General features: G+C 38.8%; 1 pseudogene; it reads left to right on the forward strand.

The window, feature by feature from the left end:
- The first annotated feature begins 2,588 nt into the window (after nt 1-2,588).
- Nucleotides 2,589-3,834, forward strand: LOC102874645 (annotated as a pseudogene).
- Nucleotides 3,835-11,864: the final 8,030 nt, after the last annotated feature.

The following is an 11,864-nucleotide window of genomic DNA, read 5'->3' on the forward strand; positions in this document are numbered from 1 at the left end:
GTCATGGAAAAGAATCCATGCAGAATTCTAGATTTCATGAGGTATAAACTAAGTGAAGCAAAGTTCATATAGAGGTACTTGTACCTGTTCTGACCCATATTGACCTTTCTACCCTGGATTCTATTTTCTAATCTGAAGACAACTCTTCTGCCTAGCACGGAGACAAGTAAGGCTCACATTTCAGGAAAACCTTACAGGAATGCATTGCCATGTTCTAACATAACAAATACGAGATTCACAGAATCCATATCAGAAGTTAATACATTCACAATACTACCTCCTCCATCTCCTCAAATATCAAAATCCTGCTTGTATTTAGCACCTGGTGGATTATGCTGGAACTAGCAGATCATCCAAAAAGTAATTTTATAATCTCACCCTATCACTGTGAATTAGGGAAAATCATTGCTTTGGCTCCATTCCAGTTTTACAATGTTCCATATGACTTAAAAGATGGTCGGTTCACAATTCTCTATGAGAATACTAAGTTATTTTAATGTTATCATTCTATTAATTTTAATATTTTCAGTTTAAGGGACCATCACCAGAAGACGGGAAAAATACACTAAATAGGAAGCTGAATAAATATTTATAGACACTTTCTGGTTAATGAGCACAAAAAGTATTTTAAAATTATAGCACACTGTCCAATTTTAATTTTCTATCTCACTCATATTCTCACAAAAGACTTTCTGTACTACAGAGGCAGAATTGTCTCGGAAAATGCAAACATGCACTTTTCATCTACATTAATGCCAATAGCTGGAATTTGAAAAAAAAGGTAAAAATTTGTTTCCTTCTCGACCTGGGAATCTGGGAAAAAATAAAGTCCTCATTTCAGTCTCATTCAATATGAAATATATCTTTTTCTTGCCACTTTAAAGGAAAAAAATGATAAATGTTATTAAAACTCAATGATTAATAATACTACTCTTCCATAATAATTTATTATAAGAACTGTTTTATCATGTTCAGAAGACATGTAAATAATTCTAGGCAATGCCATTTAGAAATGTTTTATATAACAGTTTGATAGAACATTATTCAGAACTTGCTTCCAACCTGAAAAAAGGTAAATGCAAGCTTCATAATGACTAAGTCTTAAAAGGCTGTGTTCTCATTAATCAAGTTTCTTAAATTATTTCTAAATGTTATGTCAACTTAACATACAGTCACCATTTCTCATTTTGCTTTGCCCTCAAGTTCAACTAGAACAAATCTACAACCTTCAACTTAAAGTACTATGGCATAAGACTGTTAGGTACAGTGATGATGTTGTTGTTGGTGGTGGTGGTGTTGCTGTTAAGTGCCATCGAGTCGTAGGTGACTCACAGCGATCCTAGGAACAAAAGTTCTCAACACCAAAAGAAAGCCACAAGTGCCTGAGCATTCCATCTTGGCCTCTCTTTTCAGAAGTCAGAGTCCCCTCCAGCTGACTCCCAAGACACATGTCCTTGCCCTGCAGTCGTGGCCTGATATTCCTGTAGTTTACAATTCCGGCAAATGCTGGCAACTTCTGGGCCAGAGACCCCCCAGTTCATCTGACACCCACTTGTGGCAAAAAGAAAGCCACACGTGCCCAAGCGTTCCATCCTGACCTCTCTTCCAGAAAGTTACAGTGATAAGGACCAAAAAATGTTCTAGAGGATTACCAGTCACCAGAGTCCCGACTACTGTTACTAATTTTACATGCTAAGTAAGGAATGTAAAGAGCACTAGTGGGACAATAGGTAATGTATTGGACTAATGGAGTGATCAAAAGTTTAAATATACTAGCCAATCTGTGGGAGAAAGATGGTCAGTCTTGTTCCTTAAAGACTTAAAGCCTCAGAAAACTCAATAGAGGGTCAGAAGGGATTCCGTAACAGTGGTAAATAAGGAACATTGTAGGTAGGTGTTTATGACAGAGATTTTTTTTTTATAACTCTTCAAACTAATTAATGCTGTTATTGTTGTGTACCACAGAGTCAGAAATGACCCATCGCAGGTTTTCAGAAGCACTAAATCATTCCAGAGATTGTCCATCCTTCTCCCATGGTGCAGCTGGTGGATTTGAACTGTGTGCCTTGGGAGCATTTCCATTTCTAACCTTAATGGTAGAAGAAAATGGGGGAAGTAGATAAGGAATTATTAGAGTAACTATTGAGAGAGCCAACATTACAGAATTTACCTCAAAGATAACCCACCTCAGTACATAAATCTGTAAATATGAACAGAAATGGAATGAAAGCATGGAATGTATGTAGGTAGGATCCGGCAACAAGTCTTTACTAATTGATGTATTGAGAGAAAAATTCAAAAGTAGACAAAGAACGTGAAGAAATTTATTGTCTCAATAAAAAATGTACTCCTACACATTTTAAATCTGAATTCTGACAACTCCTGAGGAATCCTCCACACCTTATTTATTTACTATACCTCCCAAACTGAGCTAGCTCTGCTTGACTCCTTACCTCTAGGATAGACCAGTGAGAATTTTTCTCCCCATCCCAGCTTCTGGAGGTTGTTGTTAAGTTCAATGGATCTACAATAGCAATAGACAAGAAGGGACTTTTTCTTCCATGCACAGCAAAGATTCAGGTGTTGCCATGAGCTGCTGCCCTGCCCAGTGTTACTGGTATTGTAAAAACAAGCCCTACCCAAAGTCCCACTTCTGCAGAGGTGTCCCTGATGCCAAGATCTGCATCTTTGACTTGGGTTAGAAGAAGGCAAAAGTAGATGAGTTCACACTCTGTGGCCACATGGTCTTATATGAGCAGGTCTCTTCAGAAGCCCTGGAGGCTGCCCATATTTGTGCCAACAAAGTTGTTGTTGTTGTTGTTATGTGCCATCGAGTCGCTTGCGACTCATAGCGACCCTATGTACAACAGCCCTAAACTCTGCTCTGGCCTGTGCCAATCGCACTGTCTCTGACACTGACTCCCATCCCGATTATCCCAGTCACTGAATCAATCCACCTCATAGAGGGACATTGGTCCCAAGATAAGGAACTATGAGAAGTTGATGTGTTTGGAATCACAGAACCCGAGGAAGCTTCATATATAAGCTATTAGATCAAGGGCTGTTCAATGGGAGATAGATGTGAAGGGAGTGGGTAGAAGTGGATGGGTATCCTGGTGGATGGTGGAGCAGGGAAATAAGTGGGAAAAGACACGTGTGCCAAAGGTAGGGACAACACTAACACTAATTTTTAACTCCACAATAATGGATATACCTTTAACTTGCTGGTCTGTCTGATACTTCTCTAAATCTGAACATTCACATTAAGACAGACTAGGAAGAAGGATTGGCCATCCACTTCTGAAATAGCAGGCCTCTGAAAACCCTATGTACAACTTGTATGTGTCAACAATACTTGGTGAAAAGTTGTGGAAATATGGTTTTCACATCACAATTTTTGTTTTCACAGTGCAATTGCATCCTTTCCATGTAGTTCACATCAACAAGATGTTGTCCCGTGCTGGGGCTGACAGGCTCCAGACAGGTATGTGAGGTGCCTTTGGAAAATCCCAGGGTAGAGTAGCCAGGGTTCACATTGGTCAGGTTATTATGTCCATCTGTACCAAGCTTCAAAACATGTAGCATGGGATTGAGGCCCTCCACTGAGCCAAATTCAAGTTCCCTGGACGTCAGAAGATCCATATCTTCTGATTAAAGAAGTGGGGCTTTATGAAGTTCAGTGCTGATGAGTTTAAACACATGGTAGCTCACAAGTGCCTCATTCCAGATGGTTGTGGAGTGAAATACATCCTGCATTTGTGGAGACATTGGTTAGCACTGTCCTGGCTTAGCCTGTGCACCAATAAATTGAACTTTCTAACCCCCAAAAAATAGTCTAGAAAGGGGGGAAATACCATAAATGGTTGAAAATTTTCAAATTTCCAAAGATACATGACATTCATTTCTAAGTTACATTTGTTGTTACATACCATCGAGTCAGAACTGACTCATGGCTGACCCTCCATAGAGTTTTCAGAGACAATAAATAACTTGGGCATGGAGGGAGGGAAATTTCCCATCTTTCTTCTACAAAGCAGCTGGTAGATTCCAACTGTGAGGCTTTGAGTTCAGCACAATTCCTTACAGCTAAGCCACCCAAACAATACTACTAATATCACATGTAAGCAAGATCTTATTGAAGATTATCCAAAAACAATTGGAACAATTCATTGACAGAGAATTGCCAGATGTGCAAGCAAGGGTTTAGAAGAGTCCTGGCACTAGAGAAAGTCTAATCAATGTTAGATGGATCTTAGCTGAAAGAAGAGTGCCAGAGAAATGTCTATGTTTCTTTGATAACGCAAAGTCATTTGACTGTATAGATCAAAATTAATTGTGGCTAACTTTGAGAAGAATGAGAATCCCAGAACACTTAATTGTTCCTATGTAAAACCTATACTTGGGCCAGAAAGCCGGCATCAGAAAAGAACAAGGAAACACTGCATAGTTCTAAATCATAAAAAGTGTACATTAAGGATGTATCCTATCTTCATACGTTTTCAATTTATATGTGGAACAGATCATTTGGGAGGCTGGACTTTATAAGGTGTAATGTGACATCAGGATTGGAAGAAAACTCAACAACCTACAAAATGCAGATGACACAACCTTGCTTGCTGAAACTGAGGAGAACCTGAAGTGCTTGCTACAGAGGTCAAGGACTGTAGTCTTCAATATTGATTGAAGCTCAACATCAAGAAGACAAAGATTCTCACAACTGGGCCAATTGGTGGCATCATAATAAATGAAGAAGAGATTGATATTGTTAACAGCTTCAGCTTGCTTGGTTCCACAGTCAACACTCTTAGTATCAGCTTGGAGTCGGGGACCACTCAAAAGCACAGAAAAGCAACTATGTCAGTCTAGAGACTAGGATGTGCCTGATTCAAGTAATGATATTCACAATGACTTGCTAGGCATCAGAGAACTGGACAAAGTAAGGATGATAGAAGATGATTTGATGTCTTTGAGTTGTGGTGCTGGAGAAAAGTTTTGAACATATTATTGATCTGTCTTGGAGATGGTGAAAGCAAGCTGCTCCTTGGAGGCTTGGATTTTGGACCTTGATCTCACATACTGTGGGTGCATGGCCAAGAGGGACTAGTCCTTGGAGAAGGCCTTCATGCTTGGCAAGGTGGAGGGACAGTGCTGGAGAGGAAGACCCCAGATGAGATGGATTGACACAGTAATGGAGTTATGGAGGTAGGTGTGTCAGAGACAGTGAGATTGGCTCAGGATAGGGCAGGGTTCAGAGCTATTGTATATAGGGTCACTAAAAGTCGCAAGCAACTCAACAGCACATAAAAACAACAACAACAACAACAATCCTCTTGGGCTCTTTAAATTACACTTAGTGTCAGTGAGAAGTCGTTTTCTTCATGCTTCCGCCTATCTTTTACCAAGGGAGCTCTGGTGGTCTTGAGTGTGAGGAGTTACACTGCTAACCCAATGGCAGGTGTTTCAAATACAACAGTTGCTTCTCAAGAAAAAGATAATCTCTTTTCATGTGAATTACAGCCTCTGAAAACCTACTGAAGGATCAGCTATAAATCTGTTCCTACTCAATTGCACATAGAAACAACAGTATCTCTATCTAGAAAACAAGAAGATGTGATGACTGGAAGTTAAATTATCATCTTTTACTATAAAGGTGAAAGCCACACACTACATGGGTGAGGTAGGAAGATCAATGGAGCTTAAAGACTTGATGAGAAAGTTGAGACCACTTTTCCCAAACTACAAATGCCTATTCCTAGATTTTTATTTTTATTCCTATGTGTGTGTGTGTGTGTGTGTGTGTGTGTGTGTGTGTCTAAGAACCATTGTTTGGTGAGATGTCCTTTAACTAGCAATCAAATATAATCCTGACTAATAACCCTCTATTCATTTCTATCTCTTATCAATACTCAGCTCCAGTACTATTTTCTGTATCCAGAAAGGCCTCTACTTGTCTGAGTTACCATAATGACTAATTGCTAGGATTCATTTCTTAATTAATCTCATCCTGCTGGGTGCTATTTCTTCTATTGTACTCTTGAATTACTTAAATATTTTGTGCAATTGACAATTTTCATATTTACCTAAGAAAGTAAATGTGATATAGCTATTATAGATACATTATAAGATCCTTAAGATGAACAATGGCTTCTTGTATTTCTTTCCACTTCATAGCACATAATACTGTTGATGTTGTTATTAAGTGCTGTTGAGTCAAGTGCGACTCATAGGGACCCTATAAACAAAAGACCTGAACCCTGTTCTATAACTATCGTCATTTCTCTTTGTTTCCTAGAGTCTCCAGAGGCATGTTGTTTAGGAAGTGGATGTCACTCAGGCTTCCAAGCTTGTCTTAATCCAGGAGCTTCATCATGGGAAACCATTAGGTCATTTGACCCACAAGTGGCACAGCCTTCAGCATCACAGCCACCCCAAATTACTTCAGTACAGTAAATTGACAGACTAGTGCTGTACCGCTTAGAAGAATGTTCATTCCAAACACAATTTACAGCTTCAGAATGTGCCTCCAAACTGAACACTTAGTTGAAGCCCAGTTGCCTTTTAAATACAAGGCTCACCTGCCAGGTCCTGATTGATTCTAAACAATAGGCTTCCAGTCCACACCTCATCATTAGCTAAATAATCCAATCAGCTCTGAATGTGAAGGGGAAACCCGACCAAACAGTCCACAACTGACCTTCACCAAAGCTAGATACCCCACTTTCCAGAATCCCACCGCTTTACAAATTAGTCCCCAAACTGGAACACATAATAGGCAAAAATATTTAATAAGACTATGCCCATTGTGATATATTATATTGTTCAGTATATTATATTATTCAGCTTGAAGTTTATAATTATCTGTAAAGTTTTTCTCTAATTTGATCTTCTCCAATAGTTATTTCAACTGAATATTAAATAGTTAAGCTCTGGTGGTTTAGTGGTAAGAAACTATGTTGCAATCTCAAAGGCATGTGGTTCAAGGCTAACAGCTGCTCTGCAGGAGAAGGATGGGTGATCTCCTTTGTGATTAACTGCTTCTGAAAACTCATTGGAGGTACAGCTATGGGTCAATTCTGACTCAACGGTACACGCAACAACAGTCATGCGGTTATTTTCATTGAAAAACTACAGCCATCCGATGATGTTACTGACATCCTACAGCACAATGAAGATAGAGGTAATCACTACAAATATTTTTAATAAGAAGGGCTTAGTAACTCGGCTGCTAATCAAAAGACTGACAATTCAAATTCACCCAGACACTTTATGGGAGCAAAGACCTGAGAATCTACTCCTTTAAAGAGTTACAGCTTAGAAAACCCTTTGGGGCTGTTCTACTCTGTCACATGGGGTCTGTATTAGTTAAAATTGACTCCACGGCATCTAATTACAAGTCTGTATTTTGGGTTCTTTGAAGAGTTTTTTACTCAAAGGAAGTCCTTGGTCAAAGGGTCAGCTCAGTGCTTGATTTCTATTCAGACTACATTTTCTCTCTGCTTTTGGAACTTGTCTTTTGGCAGAGAGCTAGGCAAGGCTAAAACGTTCTTCCTGGGGAAGGAGCCAGGAAGAACTGATGCTGATATTTGAAATAAACTTTGGGGAATTTGGTGAATGCTTTATTTATCCCAAGATAACCTTTTTTTGGCAGACTAAAAGGATTCTCCTTTGTTGTAATGAATTCTGTCACATATATCTGCTTAGACCTAACTTCACAGCCTGGTCAAAGCCAAGAAGCCTTTATTCATTGTCTTTGCTATACACATGGAGTCATAAATACACACACAGACACACATATTCACAAATAAAAATGCATATCCACAAATACATAAACACATACAGATGCATAAAAACACAGTTTCATAAAAACCCACTGACATATACACTTTTATAAGTGTGCATATCCATAAATACACACAGATATTTATAAGCACTCATACATGCATGCAGAAATTCCGATAATCATTATATATTTAAATAATCTTTATATATAAATTAATCCTTATATATTTAAATATTCCTTATATGCCAGATAAAATGGAGAAAGAAATGACCAGAGTATTTTCAGCATACATTCAAAGTGGGACATTTCTGTTGGCTCACTATTAAGATAAGGAACACTTTGAATTAATGGTAGCTTATTTCTTTTTCAATAATGTGAGAGAAGCCCCAAACATCACACTCTGACATTTTGTCCTTTTTTTTTCTAAATGTCACCTTCACCTACTTGATCTACATGAGCCACCACACCAGCACTTAATTACTTCCCTAACTGTCGCACTATCTTCATTCCTGGTTTAAGTACTTTTTGTCTATGGTGTTTCTTCTCACCCCCAAGTTAAATTTCCCTTCTCCTAGACTTCAGAGTAAATTTTCATTCCTTAGACAAACACTGCCCAGAACAAGCATTAGTTCAGCTCTTCCCCTCATGGTCTTTTACAACCGTCAGCATATTTATTTTGTTTTGGACATCAGAAATGGCAAGTATTCACTTATTTATGTGCTTATTTAATGAAAAGTCCTCTCTACTATACTAAAAGCCGACAGAATAGGAGCTGTGTTTAATTCGTACAATATTATCTCCTTAGTGCATAGGAGAGTGAATGGCATAGAGTCAATGACCAATAAATAATATACTGAGTTGAAGTTTATCTGTGTAAGATCAGAAAATATACAACACCACTATCTTGTTTCAGAATGCATTCAGCTATAAAAATACAGACAAAATAAAGCTTAAATTATAAGAGACTCACATAGCTGGAGAGTCCAGGAGCAAGGGCAATTTTAAGGATGGTTTCAGCCAATATATCAGTGACATCTCCAAGAGCCCTAATCCTTTTCATCTCTTTTCTTTCTGCAGCATCACCTTAAACTTGGTTACTTTCCATGCTCATAAGATGGCTGCCAAAGACTCCAGAGGCCAAATTCTTTCCTGTCCATATTCAGAGAACACTTTGGAAACAGTAAATATAAAAGTTCTAGATGTTCATGGTGACTGAGTCATCTTAGGTCACATGCCCAGAATTTCTCCAATGACTGACCAGAGAGAATGGAACATGTCTGAGAGAAAATCTTAGTAGTCTGAAAAACTGAAAGAATTAATTGAATGTTGAACAGACAGCAACTAGAATGTGCAACACCTAAGCATGTAACAGTGTCATACACATTGAGGTAAATTATACCATGAGCATTACAAATCAACAATGAGAGATGGTAAGGTAATATAAGTCCAAAATTAATTAATCAACTATGTAGAACTTAACAGAATCACATTTATATCATTGAGTTAGTGCAGAAATAACAACATTTGCATAACTTTCCACTAAACCATGAGTTACTTCCATCATGGACTGCTGCCTGTGACACACTCATCTCATGTAAGTAAACTGCTGACAGGGGTGGGAAAAAAACACTATCAAATTCTTGCTATGTAAATATCCTTTTATACTTAGTCATACACTATTTGTCTATTGTTGTTAAGTGCCGTTGAGTCAAGAACGATTTATAGCGACTCTACAAACAACAGATCTAAAGCCTGTCCTATACTGTACCACCTTCATCATCTCTGATACACTTTACCCTGTTGCTGTAGCCACTGTGTCAAGCCATCTCACTGAGGGCCTTTCTCTCTTTTTCTGACCCCTACCTTCTGAAGCATAATGTCCTTTTCCAAGGAATATCCTCTCCTAACAACATGCTCAAAAAAATGTGAGACCGAGCTTCACCATCTTTGTCTTTAAGGAGCACTCTGGCTGAAATGCATATGTTTCTCTTCAAAAGAAGAGTAGAAGTATGTGACATGTTTAAAAATTTATTTCTTTTCCTTTTCAACATCATCTAATACCAGAGCAAGTTCATATTATTTAGTACTTTGCAGGAGACAGTTTTGATGATATGTCTCCCTAAAAATACTCATGATTCAGATTCAGTATTTCAGGGTTCTAAAAAGCCAGTTTCCCAAAAGTCTAACTCCAAGGGATTTTATCATCAGTCCATTTATTTTTCAGATTCTTCTACTCAATCATGTGACCTTTAATCACTGCAAAATAAGCAAGGAGATCCCTAAATGAGGAAGAGTCCAGCAGGCTGGTATAATATAGAGAGAAAGGCCCACTTGGAAACTCCAGGAGGCAGCAAACTTCCAAGGGTTACCTAAGTATTTCAAAATGCTAACAATCAGGAGGCAATCTCTGAGAAGGATCTCACTGCTTTCCCCCAAATCTATAATTGTTATGTATATTGCAATCTGCCTGTCTTATTGGCAGTTGACTGTGGAAAGAACCCCTTGCATTCAGTAACACTACCAAGCCAAAAAAGCCAGACCAGGGGCAAAGCTGGACCAGGGGTGAAGCTACACCAGAGGTGAAGCCAGACCAGGGGCAAAGCTGGAGAGCAGCCTAGCCAGGGAGTGGCTCAGCTGGGGAGCAGCCAAGCTGGGAACAGCCTAGACAGCTGGAATTTGAGTAAGGTCCCCATGAGAGTCTGAGTGTGTCCTGTGTCTGTGCCCATGCCCTGTGCCTGTGCATGTGACCATGCCCTGCACCCATGCCCATCCTGTGTCTGTGCCCATGTCCTTGGCCCATGCCTCCATGCTTCACCTTGTATCTCCTCATGTCCAGTTGACTGCCTTTAGTACAGACAGAGTTGGAACAGTTAAAAATCTAAGAGAATGTTTTACAGGCTCTGAAAGGAAACATCTCTTGGGTCAGAAGGTAAGAGAGAAACACAGGCCACTTAACTGCCCCACCTTTCTGGAGCAGTGAATTAATATAAAAAACCCTATTATCTCCTCAGGCATGAAAAACTCTACCACAGCAATGTCACATAAGAAGCAGGCTACTTCACACCCTACACAGGTGCAAAGCAAGATGTTACCCCCAAAACGTGACACAGTATCAATGGATTTCCTGAAGTCAGAAAGTCTGATGGAACGTTCTGACACAGAATTTAAAAGGACAATGATTGAATATTTTCCACAGGTGAAAGATAAACTTGAAGTACTATAGGATACTGTAAGCAAAAACCAAGAGGAGCTAAAAAAAAAAATCCAAACATTGCAGATAAAACAAATGAGGCATTGGTGGCACTGGAAAAACAAGAAACCATGATCCAAATTATGAGGTCCAATGTTTCAGAGGCTGTCAACATGATGGAGGAACACATGAGCAGAGTTGAAGAGATGGAACACAGAACCAGAAAAAATATAAGATAGAATTGTCACCACTGTTCTGCTAGAGCAAAACGCAGAATAAAAAAGAAAGAAAGAAAAGAAAAAGAAGAAACCAAAGAATAATGTGGGATACCCTCAAGAGAAATAACATGCGAATCATCAGAATCCCCAGAAGAAGAAAGTAAGGCACTGAAAAAGTTGTGGAAGAATTGTTAGAAGAAAACTTCCAAGGCATAATGAAGAATGAGAGAACATATATATTCAAGAAGCTGAGCAAACACCATATAGAACAGACCCCAGAATAAAAACATCAAGGAATATTATAGTCAAATTTGCCAGAACCAAAGATAAGGAGAGAATTCTGAAAGCAGTGAGGGAGAAACATATAAGGGAGAGCAGATAAGATTAAATGCCGATTTCTCAGCAGAAACTATGCAAGAAAGAAGACAGTGGAGTGGCATATATAAAATATTCAAAGAACACAACTGTGAACCAAGAATACTTTACACAGCAAAATTGTCCATCAAATATGAAGGAGAGATAGAGATATTCCCAGAAAAACAGAACTTAAGGGAGTTTGTAAAAACAAGAACAGCATCGCAGGAAACACTGAGAGACATCCTTCTTACAGAAGTGCCACAGAAAGCAGGATAGACCAAAGTAACTAGCAACACCAAAATAACAAAATTATAGCAAT

Source organism: Elephantulus edwardii, unplaced genomic scaffold (assembly GCF_000299155.1).
Source record: "Elephantulus edwardii isolate Elephantulus edwardi_28Jun2011 unplaced genomic scaffold, EleEdw1.0 scaffold00016, whole genome shotgun sequence".
Lineage (NCBI taxonomy): Eukaryota > Metazoa > Chordata > Mammalia > Macroscelidea > Macroscelididae > Elephantulus > Elephantulus edwardii.